Genomic DNA, 21,171 nt, shown 5'->3' on the forward strand with positions numbered 1-21,171 from the left:
GAAAGAGAGAGACAAGGGAGTTATTTATAGAATACACATTCCTAGTCTCCAAACAGACCTGATAAATCAGAAACTCTGGAATGTGGCCCAAAGTGATGACATTTACAGGAGACCATGTAGCTTTACTATTTTCTCTGTCACCTTGACTCTCCAGTGCTGGGAGAATTACAGAGAGAACAGCAGCTCACCTTGGAAGTTGGGAAATGAATTCTACAGTCTCCAAAACAACAAGCACATATTGGCCCACTGGAGGGCTCAGTTTCCTGAACAGGAGAACCAAGGTGTTCTAACTTCTAGACAGCCCAACTTCAGCAGCTATGCCATTGTCAGTCAGTCACCACTGAACCTCACTAACCAGGAGTCTCGTTGATATCAAGTTTATATTGCTGGCTATTCAAGTTATGACCTAAAATATTTTTGGGTGGTTTATTATTCCTAGAGATGTAACAAATAGATGCGTTATTGGCAGGATACCAAGATTCAATGGCATATTGACTGCAAATTAACTGGCAACAGTAGCTTAGCTATCTTGTAGTCATTGCTTTAATTTTGCCTTAATGTGGTAGTTATTACATTTATATACACATTGACATTCATGCCCATCATTGGTTTTTAAACTCACACCACAGGAGAAACATATCCAAAACCTGACCATGATTTTTAATCTCCATTGTCAAGTTGACATGATTTATAATTACCATAGAAACAAATCTCTGGGCACATCTGTGAGGGTTAGCTGAGGTGAGAAGATGCACCCTAAATGTATATGGCACCATTCCATGGTCTGGAGTCCTGTTCTGCATAGACACAAGAAAGCTAGCTGAGCACAGCATTCCTTTCTCTCCTTCCCAACTGTGGTGCAAATTGACCAGCTGCTTGATGTTTTAGGCTCCTGTGACAACCATGCCTTCCCCATCAACATGGAGAATTTCCTCTTGACCCATAAACTGGCATAAACCTTTCCTTCCTTACGTTGCTTTTGCCAGGTATTTACAGTAGCAACCAGAAAATCAACTAATACACTATTTTGGTACAAGGCCAAACTATGAAGAAAGAAAGTTTGTCTTCAGTCTGCAGGCCAAGGCTATGGGCAAGCGGGTGTGTGAAGACATAGGCTCTCTCTGGGAGCCTCATGTTCTTGGGTTGGCTGTCTCTTCTCTGGAAGGGGAATTGCTCTGCCCAAGAGCAGGTAGGAAAGTCATAGGGTACCTTTGCTTCCTAATCTCTCTCAGGGTACTCTCTCCATCTCCTCATGCTGTAGGAGAATTATGGACAGAGAATGGTATTCCCTCAGTGTTCAAACAAAAAGTCATACAGGCCTTTTACCTCCCTGAGTTCAGAGAACTCACAGCTCTTAAACCTGGAGTAGGGCTTCTCTGACCTGAGATGTGCAGGAAATTTAAGGATATGATAATATATATGAATAATAATATATTAATATATAATATATATATAGTATATATATTAATATATATAATAATATATTTTCATATAATGAATGATAAATTTTGGTATAGTGAATTATGTTATGACAATTTATCTTGTTTAATTTTTTGTGAATATGAAAAAAACTTAAAATACAGTTGATGTGTAATGCTCTGAGTCCAAACTGCAGCACCAAAAACCTGGGGGTTGGGGAGGGAACAGGTATGGGAAAGCTGTATTGTTCAGTGGTACAGTACATGGCCAGAATCAACTTCAGTACATAACAAAAACAAACAAAAGAAGATGCAGTTTGAATGTATGGTCCCTATAGACACAGGGAGTTTTAGAAATTAAGATTAAGCTTTCAACTGGTGTCTCCAGCAGCCTGCTGGAGAGTGTATCACTGGCAGTGGATTTTAAGCCTAGCCCTAAGGTGTGTTCAGAGCAGTTGGTTGGAGGTCTGGCTATTGGTGCTTGTAGCTGCTGGCTGCTGTTTCTCTCTGCTGAAGATGCTGAAGTGAGCCAGCTTCTTCTGCCATAGATTGTGTTCCCCTGGATTCTATAAGCCTGACATAAACCCTTTCCTCCTAAAAGCTGCTTCTTGTTGGGTATTTTCCCAGCAATGTGAAGGTAAGTGCCATAGAAGCATAGCTGTATCTGTCAACTTTCTAATGAAACATGACACTTGAAAAAGAACATTCCTTTAAGTTTTATTTTAACATCCAAAAGGAGGCCTAATACTGGAGGTGTTGAATTCTATGGGCTCCAACTGCAGTGTGAATACTAGGTTTCCTTCTGCAGGGACCTATTTCCCACATTCCATCAGGTGCCTCTTCTCCCTTTGAGTCCGTGCTCCCCACAGCCTCTGCGGAAGCACAGCCCACATTCCTATCACTCTTTTCATTAATCTCCACACCCTACCAAGAGAAGTTGTGCCACCTTGTTTTTCTCTGAGTCCTTTTCTGTCCTCCTCGTGCCTCTTGGCTGTGCCTCTCCTGGGTAAATGATGCCCCTTACTCTAACTCGTAGTTTTGACTTGCCTTACTGATCTACATGTATATTCGAGCTTTGCCTTCTCTTTAGGGTATCATAGGAATCTACCTGGACCCAGTGCAGTCTGGGAAGATGAAACACCTGTTTTAGTTTCATATCTTCTCTTTTGTGCACCTTATAATTTAAATAAACTGCTGAGAAATGTCATCAACTTTTTTTTTTTTATTTTCTAGTGGTAAGGCTCAAACACAGGGCCCAAAACATGCTATGCAAATGATCTACCATTGAGCTATGTCACCAGCCCCTAAGATTTAGGGCACTAATGAAGTGGTAAAACTTTCTTTATTATAAAAGAAACTCTTTCCGTGTCACCAGCAAGCCACCAAGTAAAGTCTTAGCTAAAATGGCTGTTGCAAATAGCCACGAGAACATTGCCTGTCTCCACAATGAAGGCTAAAGTTTCTTCCTTTGCAAATTCAAGAATTCTGTTACCCACTAAAAAGGAAATAACCAAATGAAGTTCACAAATTCCTTTTAATTCATAATTATAATAGCAACCTTCATCTCCTGACATGCAGCAGCATGAATTCAAATATGTAATTCTTGAAAATTAGGGTTGTTTCTTTAAGAATTTTATTCAGCTCCACTGGTTATAATGAGTTTGTATTTGTCAGAAGATTTTTATGCTTAAATGAAAAGGTAATGATAAACAACCACTGCAACTGCTCCATGCAGTGCCCCTTTGCAAGGCTTTATAGCATGTCTCTTTGGCAGAGCAGGGTCTCAGGAGTAATTAGTGTGAAGTGTATTACCTCACTGTTACCATGCACTGCTCAGATGAAGGGCAGGCTGTGGGTCTCCTGATGTCTTTATTTTCCTTCTTAGACCAATTTCCTGGATCAGAGAGTACAGGCAGGGTATTCTAAATGCAAACTTGATCGTGAGTTTAGGGACTTAATACTTCAAATATATGCAAAGTTTATAATAAGTAATACATTTTGAACTCCTAGCTGTATAAGATGCCTTCATTATACTAATGGGGAAACTGAGGCTCACAGATATTACAAAGTAAGGAAACAAGCACACAATAAAGACATCTTAGTGAAGTCAGGAAGGCTAGCAACCAGTGGATCCCAAGTACTTGACAGTGACCTCATTAGCAAAATAGATTCTATCATGATCTCCTTTTCACAGATAAATATATTAAAGCTGTTAAGTAACTCGCCCAAGACTATCACAGTAAGGACTTGGATGACTTGTCTGATGTGTACTTGCTTGCTACAGTCTGAGCCCATCCAGTATGTAGCTCATAGTTACATTTTGGACAAAGAAAAAACATAGCACAAGGGCTTAATCACTCTGGGTCACTACACTATGACTGAGCTAGGGCCCTGGCAGAAACTTTTTTTTTTCTCAATGTGTCTAGGCTCTCTTGAAGCAACAGTTAAGTCATGACCTCCACTGATGGCTTAACAGCTTTTCTGCTACATCTAGTAATCCAGTGAGGGACAAGAGAGTTACCTACCTTGGGTCTCACTCCAAAATTTCTTCAGACCATTCACTATTATATGGTTTGCCTATTTTCCCAGTTTTCAATCTAAAGAACCCCTTGAAAAGATAGTGAACACATGTGTGCATGCTCTCTCTCTCTCTCTCACACACATGCATGCATACACACACACACACACACACACACACACACAGGCCTGGGGAGATGGTGCAGTGGGTAAAGTGCTGGCTGTGTGAGTATGAGGACCTGAGTCTGGGTCCACAAGGTCTACATAAGATGCTGGGAATTGTGACGCATGCCTTTCAACCCAGCACTGGGGAGGTGGTGACAGGGAATCCGTGGTTCACTGGCTAGCTAGTCTAGCCAAATTGGTTAGCTCTAGGTTCAGCTAGAGACCCTGCCTGAAAACAAAAGATAGAGAGCAATCGGGGAGGATCCCAGTGTCAACCTCTGGTGTCCACATACACATGCACAATCATATGCTCATGCACCTAGTATCTTGTCTGCACACAGACGCACACACACACACGTAGATCTCAGACTTGCCCTAAGTAGTACTGATTCAGTAGGCATAGGGTGAACTTTAAAATTTCTAAAGAAGAACAGAATGGTTCTCTGACCATTGCCCTCTACCCTGTTCCATGAGACCACCACCTTAGATTCCTAATATTAACATGCACTTTGTCTCCATAATTCTCCAGATACATAAAGTGGTACTTGTGTCTGCAGTTGATTTGCAGTGGCAAGAGACCCTGGCATACCCATACTCTAATGTCTCTCTCACACACACATAAATAAATAAATATAAAAAGAAATAAAATAAAAATTAATATATATATGCATATATATAATACATATATGTATATACATTATATATATGTATATATATTATACAAATAAGATATATACATATCTATATCTATCTATCTATCTATCTATGGAAAGAGAGATAATGGATGTACCAGAGACTCCCACCACTGCAAATGAACTCCAGATGCTTGCACAATTTCATGCATCTGGTTTTACATGGGCACTGGGGAATTGAACCTGGGCCTGCAGACTTTGTAAGTAAGCACCTTTAACTGCTGATCCAGTTCTCCAAGCCTCTGGGTTATGTTATGATTTGCTTTGTGTTTTGTTTTCTGACAGCCTCACTACAGATCCCAGGCTGACCTCCTGCCTCCGTCTCCCCATGTTTCCTGCATTTTCATTCTATAATCAGGAGTGAAGTGTCCTGACAGGCTAAGCAGAGGGAGTGCATTTATACACAGAGAAGGGCCAAAAGAACCGGAAACAAAGGACAAGAAGCAGACGGGTCATGCCAGCATCACTTTGACTTTAAGGCAGGACAGGGAGACAGAAAATACAAAAAATAAAGTTATTTTTTATGTAAAAATTAAGGTAGATATAATTTCAATATTAAGGCAGCCAAAACTAGCTTGTCTGGGAAACATGGCTATTTCTCCATTTCTCAGGGAAGTAAGTGGTAAGCTTAATTTCACTTAGGTACCATGGAACTTTGACATAGCTGACTGTGTTTTCATATTTAGCTGGAATGCTGAGGCCCAGGTCAGAAATGTAGTCCCAGGCAATGGCCTCTCATAATTTCTATTCAGCCCTTTTGGTAAAGGTACACATTGCAGTCTGTAGGATACCCAATGGCATTTCCAGGATCTTGTGTCCCAGAACAAGGAATTGGAGCAAGGACACAATAGTGGTGCAAACAGACTTAGGGAGAAAGGCTCCTCTGAGAATGGAAGTAGGTCAGTGTTGGAGAAAGGTCAAAGCTCAAAGGTGCTCATACCAGCTGGACTGGGACATTTGAACAGTGCACATTTTTTCTGCACATGCTCTGTTGCATGCCATTGCTGGTGCAGGGGCTCCAGTCTTACTGCCAAGTGGCTTCCTTCATGTGCTAATTTTAATGCTTTTCTCTCTATCCTTCTCTCCTGCCACACTACTTACTGGCACCCTATGAAGTAGGAACTTCCCAAGGTAACAGGTTTATAGGAGGGCCAGGACAGCATTTATATCCATTCCATTCAAATTAACTAAAAAGCCACTACTTCTCCAGGAAAAGAGAAAATGTTGCATAGACTTCTGTTGTGAAACCCAGGTTTCTCCCCTCATTGAGCTTCCTATTTACAAAAAAAAAGGATGGAAGAGAGAGAGAGAGAGAGACAGAGAGAGAGAGAGAGAGAAAGAGAGAGAGAGAGAGAGGGCGGGGAGGGAGAGAGAGGGGGGGGAAAGAAAGAGAGAGCAAAGGGGAAAGTCTTCAGAAGACATTAGGTGAGCATGACTCATTGCGCATGAGTGTATGAAGGACTAGCGCTTAGCACTGGGGATGCCCTAAGAATTGCTTACTTCCTTCTTGCTTTCTCTTACCCTTTCTCTCCATTCCTTTACTGCAAAGGAGTCAGAATAAGAGAATGTAGGTAATTATGGGAATTCTGATAACATATTTGAGTCCCACAGATGAGGGCTAGTCTTCCAATTGAAGCAGGAAAACACATGTGAGTCAAGCATCTATCCTGGAAAACCCCCAGCTAGGTGCAATAGATGATGAGCCAGTCTCTAACTGCCAAGCCCTTGATCACCAGTCAGAAAGTCCCCCACCCCATTCCACAATTCCCTTTCTTGAAGAGCACTTATTTATCAGACTATATTAAGGGTCTCTTCGTTATCTCTACAAAACACTCAGTGGAACAATGGTTTAGAATGCACCAGGCCCTGCCAACACCTAACACACCAGCCCAAAACAAAAGTAAACAAAAACCATTGTTGGGCTGGAGAGATGGCTTAGCGGTTAAGCGCTTGCCTGTGAAGCCTAAGGACTCCGGTTCGAGGCTCGGTTCCCCAGGTCCCACGTTAGCCAGATGCACAAGGGGGCGCACGCGTCTGGAGTTCGTTTGCAGAGGCTGGAAGCCCTGGCGCGCCCATTCTCTCTCCCTCTATCTGTCTTTCTCTCTGTGTTTGTCGCTCTCAAATAAATAAATTAAAAAAAAAACAAAACATTGTTTTCAAAATCTTTTAGTCTTTTTTTTTTTCCCCCTGGTTTTCGAAATTGAATTCAGGTCTTAAAGTTTGCTGGGGACTTTATTAGGTCTACTGCTTAGCTATATCCTTGACACCACCTTTTTATTTTTATTTTCATTTTTTTGTAGATAATACATGAACTTGCCTCTTCCCTTTTGATCTCATGTCCCTTCATACATAAGTGAGCAGGCACAGAACTCTAAATTTTTTCTGTTCATTTCAATATTTGGTGTTTCGGAAGCTTTTCTCATATACTTTATACTTTCTCATATTTAAAACATTCTTATTTACTTATATAAGAGAGAGCGTGTACAGGTGCATCACAGCTTCTTCCCACTGCAAAAGAACTCTAGATGTATGTACCTACTGAGGAATCAAAGCTGGATTGGCAAGCCTTGCAAACAAAAGCTTTTAACACTGAGTCATCTCTCTAGCCCATCTTGATACACTTTATAGTTAAGTCCCTTAAATAGTACTTGAGCACACAGGCTTTAGTTAATAGTTCTATAGGTGGTTTTCCTCCAGCAGCATCTTTGTAACTCTCAAGTTTAAGTAGTTATTCTGCAAACATTAACAAGAATCACATTTTTCTTTCCTTTTTTTTTTTTTTTTTTTTTTGGTTTAACCAGGGTCTCATATGTCCAAGGCTGGTCTTGAACTCACTATGTGGCAGAGGATGACCTTGAATTTTTGATCTGTTACTTCCCTCCACCTCCCAAGTGTTAGGATCATGGATGCACACCATCACCATCACATTTAATTTATGCAGTGCTGGGAATGAACTCAGGGCTTCAAGTCGGCTAAGCAAGCTCTCTACCAAGTGAAATGTATCACTAGCCCCACATAAACATGAATCTTTGCTCCATTCTCTCTAACATAGTGAACCTAGTGTTTATGAATGAGGTCAAGAGGCTGATGTGGACCAGCGTGGAGACATGCTTTAGCTCCCAGGAATCTGATCTCCATTTGTGTGATCTGGAGAAAGTTAAGGGGTTTGCAAGTTATGTAAATGCTAGTTAGCCAGAAGCAGCAATGCATGTGATAGAAAACAGCAAGGTCAGCTACTGTGTAAGGTAGCTTGGCGCACGGCAGGTGGCAATTTGGGCAATGGAGCCTTGCTGAATGAGGTGTGTTGCTGGTGGCAGACCTTGAGGTTTATTAGGCTCTAGTTTGCCAATGTTCACTTGGCTCACTTCTGCTGCTGTTTTTCCACCTGCTGTGGTACAGGTGGTGCCCAGCCTCTGCTCAGGCCATGCTGTGGCTGCCATCATGAAGCTTCTGCTTAAGACTGCAAGCCAAAACAAACACTATCCTCCCACTAGGTGCTTTTGGTTGGGTGCTTTGTCCCAGCAAAGAGAAGGTAACTACACTTTTTTGGAAGAGGTAACAGAAAGAATGTAGGAGTCAAAGAATGAGGAGGGGTGCTTCCAGACAAGGTAGTTGTTGCATTCATGACTTCATAGCTGCTGTTGTTATCTCCATAAGATCTATACAATATCAACATTCTCTCACATTTGATGGAAGAGGGGAAAATATTAAAATAGAAGAGGGAAAGGTTGGAAAGTTCAACAGAGCAGGGATGGGGGCAAAAGAAGGCAATGAGAGGAGCTTATGATCAAAATGCACTATGTACATGCCTGAAAATTGCCAATAATAAGAAACAAGGTAACAACAACAACAAAAATAAGCCAGAAACATCAGTAGTGTTCTCTTCCTTCTCCTCCAAATTCTGGGGGTTATAGCTGGACCTATAATAGCAATAAGAATTGATTCAAAAAGTAATCATTGATACTAGAGGTAGTGGCTAAGGTTTGACTAGGACTGGGTTAGAAGCCAATACATCTATGTTTATATATTTGTTCTTTAAAGGAAAAAAAAAGGGTGAACACATAAATAATTGGAGAAATTGGGAAGAGAATAGTAGGACCACTGTGAGGTATAATGTTCTCGTAACTTTTCTGTCACTGAAATTTTGTTAAAAGTTTTCCTTTAAAGTGACAGAGGAAACTAGTAGAAATAGCTGTCTCCTTCCCTTACACTGTACCTTTTCTCATGAGCATGTATTCAAGCATGAGTAAGGTTAGAAAGCATTCTGAAAATAGTGCTGGGGGTTGGAGCATGGATGTGAGTCTCACATCGACTTCATGACCCATCTGTGACTTCTGACAAAGCTCTTGATCTTGTACTTGCCTCAGCTTGTTTCCTTCTGCAAAATTAGAATTCGACACTTGTCCCTACTTGGAAAGGCTGCTCTGAAAGACCAGGCGGCTCACGGTTGTCAAATGCTGGGCAACACGCAGCCCCGGCTCTGGTTTTATCCGTAAGGGCACACACCCTGTCAACTCTTGCTCTTCCGCTCACTAGGCTGAGAAACCCTGTACCTCGGCTTTGTTTCGGGGTACGGCTCAGGAGCGCGAACTTCCCGGGAAAGGGGTGGGACGCAGACTCGCTGCAGACCTCGGGGTCGCGTCCTCCCAGGGACCTCGGCCCGGGGCGGCCGTCGTCCAGGGCTCCGGCCCGCGCTCGCGCAGGGGTCACTTTCCCGGTCGGGTCGCCGGGCTCCAGAGGACGGGCGCGGGCCCGGGTCGGCGGGGGGGACCGCAGGGCCGCGCGGAGGGGAGCGGCCGGCGGCGCCGCGGCCCGGCGAGCGGGACCCAGGGCGGCGCGGGGCGGCGCTGGCGGGTCGGGCCGGCCGCCCCGCCCCCGCGCCCCCAGTTCCTGGTTAAGATGGCGTCGCGGGTGTCGGCGGCCGCGCGGGCCGGGGGACTTCTGCGAGCGCCGGCGCTGCGGCCGCGGCTGCTGGCGGCGCGGGCCCAGGTGAGCGCGGCCCCGGGGAGCCGGGGAGCCGGACAGCCAGGCCGCCGGGCTTCGGGCCGCCTTCCCTCGCCGCGGGCCGCCTCCAGCGGGCTGACCCCGGCCGGCTCAGAGGGGAGGCCGCGTGCGCGCGCTGGGGCGCTCTGACCGCCTCAGGGTGTGCGCCCTCCTCAGAGCAGCCAGCGGACCGCAGAGCGCAGCTTCCCGGGGCTGAGGAGAGTGTGCAGTGAGACCGCAGAGTGCGCAGCTTCCCGGGGCTGAGGAGAGTGTGCAGTGAGACCTCAGAGTGCGCAGCCTCCTGGGGCTGAGGAGAGTGTGCAGTGAGACCTCAGAGTGCGCAGCTTCCCGGGGCTGAGGAGAGTGTGCAGTGAGACCTCAGAGTGCGCAGCTTCCAGGGACATAGGAGAGTGTGCAGTGAGACCTCAGAGTGCGCAGCTTCCCGGGGCTGAGGAGAGTGTGCAGTGACACCTCAGAGTGCGCAGCTTCCCGGGGCTGAGGAGAGTGTGCAGTGAGACCTCAGAGCGCGCAGCTTCCTGGGGCTGAGGAGAGTGTGCAGTGATACCTCAGAGTGCGCAGCTTCCCGGGGCTGAGGAGAGTGTGCAGTGAGACACCTCAGAGCGCGCAGCTTCCTGGGGCTGAGGAGAGTGTGCAGTGAGACACCTCAGAGTGCGCAGCTTCCAGGGGCTGAGGAGAGTGTGCAGTGAGAGACCTCAGAGCGCGCAGCTTCCCGGGGCTGAGGAGAGTGTGCAGTGAGACCTCAGAGTGCGCAGCTTCCCGGGGCTGAGGAGAGTGTGCAGTGAGACCTCAGAGTGCGCAGCTTCCCGGGGCTGAGGAGAGTGTGCAGTGAGACCTCAGAGTGCGCAGCTTCCTGGGGCTGAGGAGAGTGTGCAGTGAGACCTCAGAGTGCGCAGCTTCCCGGAGCTGAGGAGAGTGTGCAGTGAGACCTCAGAGTGCGCAGCCTCCTGGGGCTGAGGAGAGTGTGCAGTGAGACCTCAGAGTGCGCAGCTTCCCGGGGCTGAGGAGAGTGTGCAGTGAGAGACCTCAGAGTGCGCAGCTTCCCGGGGCTGAGGAGAGTGTGCAGTGAGACCTCAGAGTGCGCAGCTTCCTGGGGCTGAGGAGAGTGTGCAGTGAGACCTCAGAGTGCGCAGCCTCCTGGGGCTGAGGAGAGTGTGCAGTGAGACCTCAGAGCGCGCAGCCTCCCGGGGCTGAGGAGAGTGTGCAGTGAGACCTCAGAGTGCGCAGCTTCCCGGGGCTGAGGAGAGTGTGCAGTGAGACCTCAGAGTGCGCAGCTTCCCGGGGCTGAGGAGAGTGTGCAGTGAGACCTCAGAGTGCGCAGCTTCCCGGGGCTGAGGAGAGTGTGCAGTGAGACCTCAGAGTGCGCAGCTTCCCGGGGCTGAGGAGAGTGTGCAGTGAGACCTCAGAGTGCGCAGCTTCCCGGGGCTGAGGAGAGTGTGCAGTGAGACCTCAGAGTGCGCAGCTTCCCGGGGCTGAGGAGAGTGTGCAGTGAGACCTCAGAGTGCGCAGCTTCCCGGGGCTGAGGAGAGTGTGCAGTGAGACCTCAGAGTGCGCAGCTTCCCGGGGCTGAGGAGAGTGTGCAGTGAGACCTCAGAGTGCGCAGCTTCCCGGGGCTGAGGAGAGTGTGCAGTGAGAGACCTCAGAGCGCGCAGCTTCCCGGGGCTGAGGAGAGTGTGCAGTGAGACCTCAGAGTGCGCAGCTTCCCGGGGCTGAGGAGAGTGTGCAGTGAGAGACCTCAGAGTGCGCAGCTTCCCGGGGCTGAGGAGAGTGTGCAGTGAGACCTCAGAGTGCGCAGCTTCCCGGGGCTGAGGAGAGTGTGCAGTGAGACCTCAGAGTGCGCAGCTTCCTGGGGCTGAGGAGAGTGTGCAGTGAGACCTCAGAGTGCGCAGCTTCCCGGGGCTGAGGAGAGTGTGCAGTGAGACCTCAGAGTGCGCAGCTTCCCGGGGCTGAGGAGAGTGTGCAGTGAGACCTCAGAGCGCGCAGCTTCCAGGGGCTGAGGAGAGTGTGCAGTGAGACCTCAGAGTGCGCAGCCTCCTGGGGCTGAGGAGAGTGTGCAGTGAGACCTCAGAGTGCGCAGCTTCCAGGGGCTGAGGAGAGTGTGCAGTGAGAGACCTCAGAGTGCGCAGCCTCCTGGGGCTGAGGAGAGTGTGCAGTGAGACCTCAGAGTGCGCAGCCTCCTGGGGCTGAGGAGAGTGTGCAGTGAGACCTCAGAGTGCGCAGCTTCCCGGGGCTGAGGAGAGTGTGCAGTGAGACCTCAGAGTGCGCAGCTTCCTGGGGCTGAGGAGAGTGTGCAGTGAGACCTCAGAGCGCGCACCTTCCAGGGGCTGAGGAGAGTGTGCAGTGAGACCTCAGACTGTGCACCACTTCCTGGGGCTGAGGAGTGTGTCCAGTGAGAGACCTCAGAGTGCGCACACCTTTCCTCATGGCTGAGGGAGAGTGTGCAGTGAGAGACCTCAGAGTGCACACACCTTCCTGGGTCTGAGGAGAATGTGCAGTGAGAGACCTCAGAGTGCGCACACCTTCCTGGGGCTGAGGAGAGTGTTCAATGAGAGACCTCAGAGTGCGCGCAGCTTCCTGGGGTTGATGAGAGTGTGCAGTGAGACCTCAGAGTGCACACACCTTCCTCATGGCTGAGGGAGAGTGTGCAGTGAGAGACCTTAGAGTGTGCACACCTTCCTCATGGCTGAGGGAGTCTGCAGTGAGAGACCTCAGAGTGCGTACACCTTCTTCTGGGCTGAACGAGAATGTGCTGTGAGGGGGCATCAGAGTGTGCACTGCCCTAGGGCCGAGGGAGAGTCTAAAGCAAGGGACCTCAAAGCTTGGATGACTCCTCAAAACCACCTAGGAGCACTTCCTCAGCACACCTGCAAGCCAGCCAGGCACTTGGTGCTGAAGTTCTGAAGAACTCCTTACATCTAGGCTCATTTCTGCTTCTTCTGCCTTTGAAGCATCTCTTAATTCTTAGCTCCCAGTGTATCTATCCCCTTCTTTGTTCCCTACCACCTGCCTGTGCCAGACCTGAGATTCTGGGACTGTCTTTAAGTATTGTAATTGAAGTTACCTGTGGCCTCAGTGAAGGAAATGCCACCTTTTTCCAGCCCTACACCTTTCTGCTCACTACCCAAGGACCCTCAGTCAAGGAGCACTTTTTGTCCTTCATAAAACCCTCTCTCTGGTCCCTCCCTCTCTCTTTTCAGCCCTCCTGCTCTGGGTGCTTGCAATCTCTCCTTTCCTTCTCGCTCTATTCTCATTCATATTACCGCCCCCCCCCCCCCCACACACACTGGCAGTGTTGACTACTCCTCATCTTTCTAAGTGAACTCTGCAGGTTGCTGCTACTTGTGCAACCTTTTGGGTGCTTAGTCTCTTTTCCTTTTAATGATCACTCAGAATTTCTCAGACTATTGGGACTATTGGCTCAGTCTGCTTTCTCCATGCCTCATGGAGAATAAATTCATTAGAGGGCCAGGGTTGAACACCAAATAGCTACTGAACATTGTTCTCCAGTTGAATTATCCTTGCATGTGGCAAGCTTCACAGCACCAAGAGAAGCCTTTGGGGGAAGTTGTGAGTTGGTAATAACATTTGCAGAAATCTGTAATCCACTGTATGTAGTCTTCATAGGAAGCCCCTCTATTTTATTTACTTTTTATTAGCAAAATATGGAAATGGAACCTAGGACCTTGTGAATTTTAGATAAGCGCTCTATTACTGTGCTATATTCCCAGGATCCCTCTCATCTAAAAAGATAGTCCTTAGGCTTAGCTGCATCAATGACCCTACCAATTTTTAATTAATGTGAGGCAAATTATTAGTGATGCACTTTAAACCAGGACATACATAGGATGCTTTATATGAAAATTGAAGAAAAAGTAGCTAGTAATGATTTTTTTTTGAGTTATTCTAAGTTTTGGTTAATTATGACATCTGTGAGAGAATTTTTTTCTCTCCCTCTCTTCATTTCCTGACATCCCATTTCTCTGTTGCTGTTAATGTGAATTTAAAAGGTGCTAACACTTATTACTGTAATATCCTTAATAGACATTTGACAGTATGGTGGTAGTGAAAGGAATGGTGGTTTGTCTAATTAAAATCACTAATAGCTGTTATAGCAGAGCAAGGAGAATATCTCCAGGTGCTCAAGTCCTATTTATTATTTAAATGTTATAAGAAAACAAGGATGGTGGTGCTAACTATTAGAACAGAATTGAATTGATGAGACTATGAAGCCCAGGGCAGTGCAATCTAGAGAAAAAACAGAAACCTGAAATGTAGAATGTTTAGCTGAAGTATGTTGCCTTTTTCCCTATTCAAAAAATGGAAGCCTTAAACACATGAGAAAGACTCAGGGGGCATATATGATCATGGTTTGGCAAGAAGATAGGACAAAAAGATTTGTTACCTCCCTCTCTTTCACTACATTTGGTTACTTTTTTTTTTTTTTTTAACTATGCAATGTTCAAGACTTGGAAATAACCACTGGCAAGCATCTGGTTCAATCAGCTCATTTCATGGGTAGAAAATTTGAGTGCTAAAGAAGTTCAATGACTTTTTCAAGGTTACAGAGAGAGTTTGTGGTAGGGCTGATGGTAGAATAAAGGTTTACCTCCACGTTTCCAGGCAAGAGCCTGTTGTTGATTTCTTCATGAAAATACATGTCACATGCTTATATTAACTAACGTATAGAGTTCATATCACTAACACTATTGACACTTTTTCTTGATGGACATCTTAGAATTGGCAATAAAAATAGCTGAGCATTGCTCATGACTTGTAAAGAATACTACTTCCTGTATTTGTTTCGTGTCAGTCTTATTTGATCGTGTACCCATCTACCTCTTTGCACATAGCAAGCATTGCAATTGAGCATAGTCTGTTTTTTCCACCAAACTTTAAATTCTTCAAGTGTCCCAACAATCTGTTGCAACTTGTGAGCTAGACCTACTTTGTACCAGGCCTTGTAATAAAAAACAGTTGGAATGGACAGAGAGATTAAAGACCCACTTTTCTGCTTTTAGAAGCAGCATTAGATGATTTCACAAAAATATCCATGGAATAACACTTTACCCCCTCCCCATGGTTAAATTTAACATTTGACACATATTTCTGATGCTTAATGCCATTGGTTTATTTTTTCCTCTTTAGACTTCTGCTCCTAGCTACTGTTTTGATTTTGGATTGATGTTGTGTGCTTTATAGGACTGTCTTTGGCCATTTTCTTACTTTAACGTGCATTTAAAAAATATCAGTCTGTACCATCTGGCAGGATTGTTCCCTGGGATTTGATGGTGATGAATAAAGTAGACAGACTCCTTGACCATGTGGTATCTCCAATAATGAAGATGATTTCAACCAGTGACATGTAAACAAAGTCACTTAGGGTCACGTGATAGGCGTGATAGGGAGTAAATAGCTTAGCAGGAGGATGCATTTATTTATTTATTTATAAATGGGAGAGGGAGAGTGGGAGAGAGATAGAATGAATGGGTGCTCTAGGGCCTCCAGCCACTACAAACAAACTCCAGACACATGCACACCTTGTGCATCTGGCTTTACATGGATACTGGGGAATCAAAGCCAGGTCCTTAGGCTTTACAGGCAAATACCTTAACCACTGAGCCACCTCTCTAGCCCAGGAGGATTCATTTAATTGCAGAAAACTTCAAAAAGGTGGTTTCTTCTTAAATTTAATTTTTTATTTTTTTGTTATGCGTGTTTATATATGTACATGTGTGTGTATGCATGTTCTGGTGTGTGCAGGTGTGCAAGTGTGGGTGTGCATGTTTAAGCTAGAGGACAACTGTGGATGTTCTCAAGTACACTGTCCACCTTCTTTGAGACAGGATCTTTTACTGGTCTGGAGCACACTAATTAGGCTAGACTGGCTGGCCAATGAGTCCCAGGGATCCACCTGGCTCTGTCTCCCCAGTGCTGGGGTTAGAGATGGCATATTACTATGCTATGTTTTTTTAATGAGGGGATCAAACTCAGATCCTCATGTGTTCAAGGCAAACACTTTGTTGACTGAGCTATCTCTCCAGCTGTAGGTTTGTTATATTTTATTGAAATATAACACATGCTACAATGTGTATATATTCTATATGAATAGCTTGGTGAATTTGCAAAAACACTATCAGGTAACTCTATCTAGAACAAGAGAGTTATTTAACTGCAACCCAGGTCCTCTGGTACATCTAGCATGACTTCTACCTGGCAAGGTTAACCAGTCCCCTGCCTTCCAGCACAGTACTCTATACTAATTCTCTTTTCTTTTTTACTTTATGTAAGTGGGATTATACAATATGCATGCATGTGCACAGTACTGCTCAACAGCATACTTCTAAATACCTTTAACATTTGAGCTGAATAATGAAAAGGAGCCAACCAGGTGAGATTGCAAGGGAGGCATGCACCAGACAGGGCAGACAGTAAGTGCAAAAGCCCTGAGGTGCGAATGAGTTTCCAGTGTCCAGTCAGTTGAAGAGGGGAAAGTGGCATCGGATGAGGTCTGACAAGTAGATAGAGGCCAAGTCACATGCAGACCTTCAGGGTCTGGGGATTTTAAGGGCTTAGAGAGTAGTATGTGACTTGCACAAAATTATACAGTTAACAAAACTGTTGGGTTTAAATTGCAGTCCTGCTGCCTAAGCTCAGGCATTTAAATAGTATATTGTATGTACTTCCTATTACAAATCAAGCATGGCTGGCTCTGCTTCTAAAGGAGTGGTAGTCAGTGAATCCCACCTGTCTGTGAAAAGCTGATTGATGCTACAACTCTTCTTTTTTTCCCCCAGACAGGCTTTTGCTGTATAGTTCAGGCTGGCCTTGACCTTCCAGCAATCCTCTTGCCCCAGTCTCTTGGGTGCTAGAATTACAGGCATGGTTACCATGCCTGGATACAATTCTTTTTCAAAACCCTATTGTAGCTGATAGATGCCATGCTGCTGTGACCAATTAGGCTGTAAAGTGAAGAGGGCACCGCCATGCTGTGCCCCAGGGAGCATGTTGGTCTGTCAGTCCATTCTCAGGAGAAGTCTTGGCTGAGCGCCTTGAGTCATAAATGGTCTGTAGTAATTCTCAGTGCCATATTGCTGCCTTTTAGGACATTGCCCCTCTGGTGATGGCTTTGTTTAAGGAAAGTGTAGATGTAGGAGAAGCTGCCTTTCATGCCCTCTGTCTGAAGATGTAGTTCATGGTCCTTCGGGAGCCCCAGAGGGTGTTTGTCATCAAAGAAAGCTACTTACACCTGTGCCACTGCCAGTGGCTGTTTCTGAAAGTGAACGCAGCTTAATGTTCTCCTTCTGGAAGTAGGAGAAAGACAGATGTATGACATTTCAAAATGAAGGACTGAAGGTGGCTTGGCTGTACTGCATGTGGTATCTTACCGATCTCTGCCTATTGCCCTGGAGAATAAATACATATCTTGACTTTTTTCTTTTCACTTTTAAAAAAAACATGTTTTTAAACATGCTTCTTAAGGTTTAGGTGCTAAACTATGGGGAAGACCTGTACTTGATAGACTATGTCCCAAATTAGTTCTGTTTACTGTAAATTAAGCTTTTCTTTTATGGGAGATTGAGTGTCTAGATCCTTGGTAGTGAGAATTCTGATGCCTTTGTTTCCTGCCTCAGGTTTACAGTCATATGTTCACTGGGAGGAGGAAAAGAAATGACATGAGTGTCCCCAGATCATTTGTCCTTCAACTCTGTTTACAATTTAGTCTGCAGTTGTCACTTGGTACTTTGTCATATGATGGAAAAGTTTTGCCTGAAAAACTTGAGAGAGTTGTACACATTTGAACAAATGATAGTAGCGGTATACTCATGAGATTTGGAAATATTAGAAGTCTGTTTGATGAAGGTGAAGTTGATTGAGATGGCACTCAAGGGGAAGTGGATTGCATGCAAGTCATTGCAAATGGCTTAGCATGGAGAAGGGAGAGATCGTAAGGATTTGAGGGGTAGTGAGGATCTTAGGCAAATGAGGAACGATGAATGAGGCTGTAGAAAGCTCAGGACTTACCACATCATAAAGCTCCATAACAGAAAGTCAAGCAAATGTAATTCATTTTCAGATATTATCTGGACATTGTATGCCCAGTGCTAAGCTCCCCAGAGACAAAAATCTCACTTTGTTCTTCACCACAGGTTGACCTCCATGAAACACTGTTCTCCGTGATCCTTGCCTGTCCTCTACCCTCACTCATTTCACTCTGACTCCCTGCTAACTCTTATTACCTCATCCCTTCTTTGTGCAGCGGATATACTGTAACCCTTTTATACATTATTATCTTATAGCACTTGATTACTCTTTGTTTTATTTATTATCTGTCTTCCTCTTGCAAGTGTAATAATGTAGCTTCAGGAACACAAAGACTTTCTTATGCACAGCTCTTTCCCCAGCTGTCCTGATTAGGCATTCAATAAACATCTGTGATCTAAGTGTATGAGTAGGGTTCACAAAGACGGGAGAGTGGGACAAGGAACAAACATTGAGAGGTTATTAATTTAAGGAATGAGTTGATGAATGGGAAAGGTTTTCATCATGATGGCATGTGCGAAGTGATTGTTGGCCATTACTTTTATCTCTTACAACTGCAAGGGAGATGGTACTGATGCCATATCTCATGTCAACTATTGTGAAGGATCACGAGCATGGAGAAGTCACATGGTAACTGGCTTGACACCACAGTGCAGGGTGTGTCATTCCCCTGAACTACTTATCCTGTTAAATCATTAACTATATCACCAATTGAGAATTGAGTTTGGGCTGAACCCTCCAATTAAACTCATTCTTTACCTTTCCCACACCTCTGCCTCTGGTCATTTCCACTTGGATTGACTCAGCATGCTAATAACCCTGCATACCTCCTTCTCTGGGATCTGATCCAACTCCCTCTTTCTCTAGCTCTGGGATCTAGGAAACAGGGCCTAAGGTCATGGGCTCTGGGTTTAAATTCAGCTGAGCTGAAATTCTAGGTTGCCAGTGTTCCTGCTGTGCAACCCAGAGCAAATTTATTTTCTAAAATCATTATTTCTGAGTACATATTAATTATACAGGACAGCAACTTTTTCACAAATGCATGTAGTGTGCTTTGATCCTATCTGAACAGATGATTGAACTTGACTTTTCTCTGAAAAGGTGGTTACCATGATTCACTGGGGCAATTTGTTAAACATTTGGTGTTATGATTAGATTATGGGCCAGGAATGATTATTTCTCTGCAGTGGATTTAAAGCAAAATCTACTTACCTTTTTTTTTTTAATGTTTTATTAAGCTGGGCATGGTGGCTCATTCCTTTAATCCCAGCACTTGGAAGACAGAGGTAGGAGGATTGCTGTGAGTGCAAGGCCACTCTAAGACTACAGAGTGAATTCCAGGTCAGCCTGGGTTAGAGTGAGACCCTACCTCAAAAAAAAAAAAAAAAAAAAAAATTAGGTCTTTATTTATTTGAGAGAGAATGAGAGAGAAAAAGAAGCAGATTATATCTATCTATCTATCTATCTATCTATCTATCTATCTATCTATCTATCTATCTATCTAGACAGAGAAAGAGAGAGAATATGAGTACGCCAGGGTCTCTAGACACTGCAGACAAACTCCAGACACATGCTACCTTGTGGGTACTAGGGAATTGAACCTGGGTTCTTAGGCTTTTGCAGACAAGTGCCTTAACTACTGAGCCATCTCTCCAGCCCTGTTTACATTTTGTTTGTTTGTTTTTTTGAGGTAGGGTCTCACTCTAATTCAGGCTGACCTAGAATTCACTATGTAATCTCAGGGTGGTCTTGAACTCATGGTGATCCTCCTACCTCTGCCTACTGAGAGCTGGGATTAAAAGCATGTGCCATCATGCCCAGATTCCTGCTTACCTTTTTAAAAGCTTTTTAAATCTTTCCCATATTTCATAAATATCTATCACATGCTATCAGCTCAGTGTTATGCATTGGCTTCATGCATTCTGATATTTAATTTCACAGAATCATTGCAACCTGAGACAAGAGTGACTGTGCTCAGTTTATATCTGGGGACCTCAATGTTGAGGGTGGTGAAGGGCCTCTTGGGTCCTGAGTATCTTTAGGATCCCACAGAAGGAGTGTGGGGAGCTCAGTTGCAACATTTCAGTAGTTGATCATTCCTGAAATGTTTGTACAGCTCAATGTTGACTTAGCAGTGGCTTCTGGACTTCAGTGTGTTGAGGATTTGAGGTGGGGGACACCTAAAGAACAGACTGTACCACAGTATGTACAACCATCTGGCTAGCAAAGTGTTGCATTGGCCTTAGTGACTCAGGAGTGCTGAGAAATGGTGACATTTCATTGTCTTTCAGAGTGCACTTTGAGGGATGGTAACGGAGGTTGGCACTCCTTGAGCTGAGGCTTTGGTCAGTGTGTTGAGTGCATGAGAAGTCTCTACTCTTTGTAAACAGAGCTATAAAAGAACAGCACTTAGTCTATAACCATGAAGGGCTGCATAGGTATCTATCACCTGCCTCTAAAATTTATTTTTCGGCTGGGCGTGGTGGCGCATGCCTTTAATCCCAGCACTCGGGAGGCAGAGGTAGGAGGATCACCTTGAGTTTGAGGCCACCCTGAGACTACATAGTGAATTCCAGGTCAGCCTGGACTAGAGTGAGACCCTGCCTCAAAAAAAAAAAAAAAAAATTTATGTGAAAATGAAAGAGATTTGATGAGTTGATGTTGGAGCTGCCTTAAAACACAGGGAAGATGTGTGCAAGCATGGGTCCTATGGGCAAGGGTCGAGGATTGGGCACCTGTTTTTCTACCTCTACCATTTCTGTGTGTCCTGTTGTTCCACTTCATTTCTGTGCTGTGTCCCTGGAGTAATTTGAAGGCACCGGATAGCTGCCTTGTAGAGTATAAAGTGGTGGAATAGTGAGAGGCCAGGCCAGAGGTATAGGGGAGGTAAGATTCTATAGATACCTGTGAGTGTAGTGATGGAGTTGAACTTGTTCTTAAAAGCAGTGGGAGTCACTGATGATTTCTACATGGTGAAGTGGCAAGGATAGTCTTAGACTTTAGACTATACTCTGGAGTCCGTGCGGAGCGTTGGGATCTGCAGGAGTGGAGGTCATGTGGGAGACTGATGCAGTGATTTGGTGGTGTGAACCAGTACATCAGAATATGTGGCTGAAACCAGAGCTAGAACCAGACAGACCTGGGTTTAAGTTCTGCCCTCAACACTCAGTAGTTTTATGTTCTTGAATCTATGTATATGTAAACAATTGTGGAGATGTCACATGGTGATTGGCTTGAAATCACACATGTATACACATTTTATCATACTTTTTTCTTTTGTACATTTCAGGGTCTCTGAAAGATGAATATATTGTTATATTTGTATCACATTGATTGAT

The 21,171-nt window shown here is 45.1% G+C and overlaps 2 protein-coding genes across 3 annotated transcripts in view; one reads left to right on the forward strand and one right to left on the reverse strand.

Moving 5' to 3' along the window:
• Positions 1-9,466, reverse strand: part of Tafa1 (TAFA chemokine like family member 1) — an 882,515-nt gene extending 873,049 nt beyond the window's left edge. Inside the window, exon 1 of one of the 2 annotated variants that reach the window (XM_045136185.1) lies at positions 9,346-9,466. The gene's annotated coding sequence lies outside the window, so the exon portion shown is untranslated. The remainder of the gene's footprint in view (positions 1-9,345) is intronic. The other variant, XM_045136184.1, reaches the window with a different exon arrangement.
• A 262-nt stretch (positions 9,467-9,728) lies between these two features.
• The window catches only part of Suclg2 (succinate-CoA ligase GDP-forming subunit beta), a 254,151-nt gene continuing 242,708 nt past the window's right edge, over positions 9,729-21,171 (forward strand). Inside the window, exon 1 of the mRNA XM_045136042.1 lies at positions 9,729-9,781. The gene's annotated coding sequence lies outside the window, so the exon portion shown is untranslated. The remainder of the gene's footprint in view (positions 9,782-21,171) is intronic.

Source organism: Jaculus jaculus, chromosome 16, assembly GCF_020740685.1.
Source record: "Jaculus jaculus isolate mJacJac1 chromosome 16, mJacJac1.mat.Y.cur, whole genome shotgun sequence".
NCBI classification, from domain to species: Eukaryota; Metazoa; Chordata; class Mammalia; order Rodentia; family Dipodidae; genus Jaculus; species Jaculus jaculus.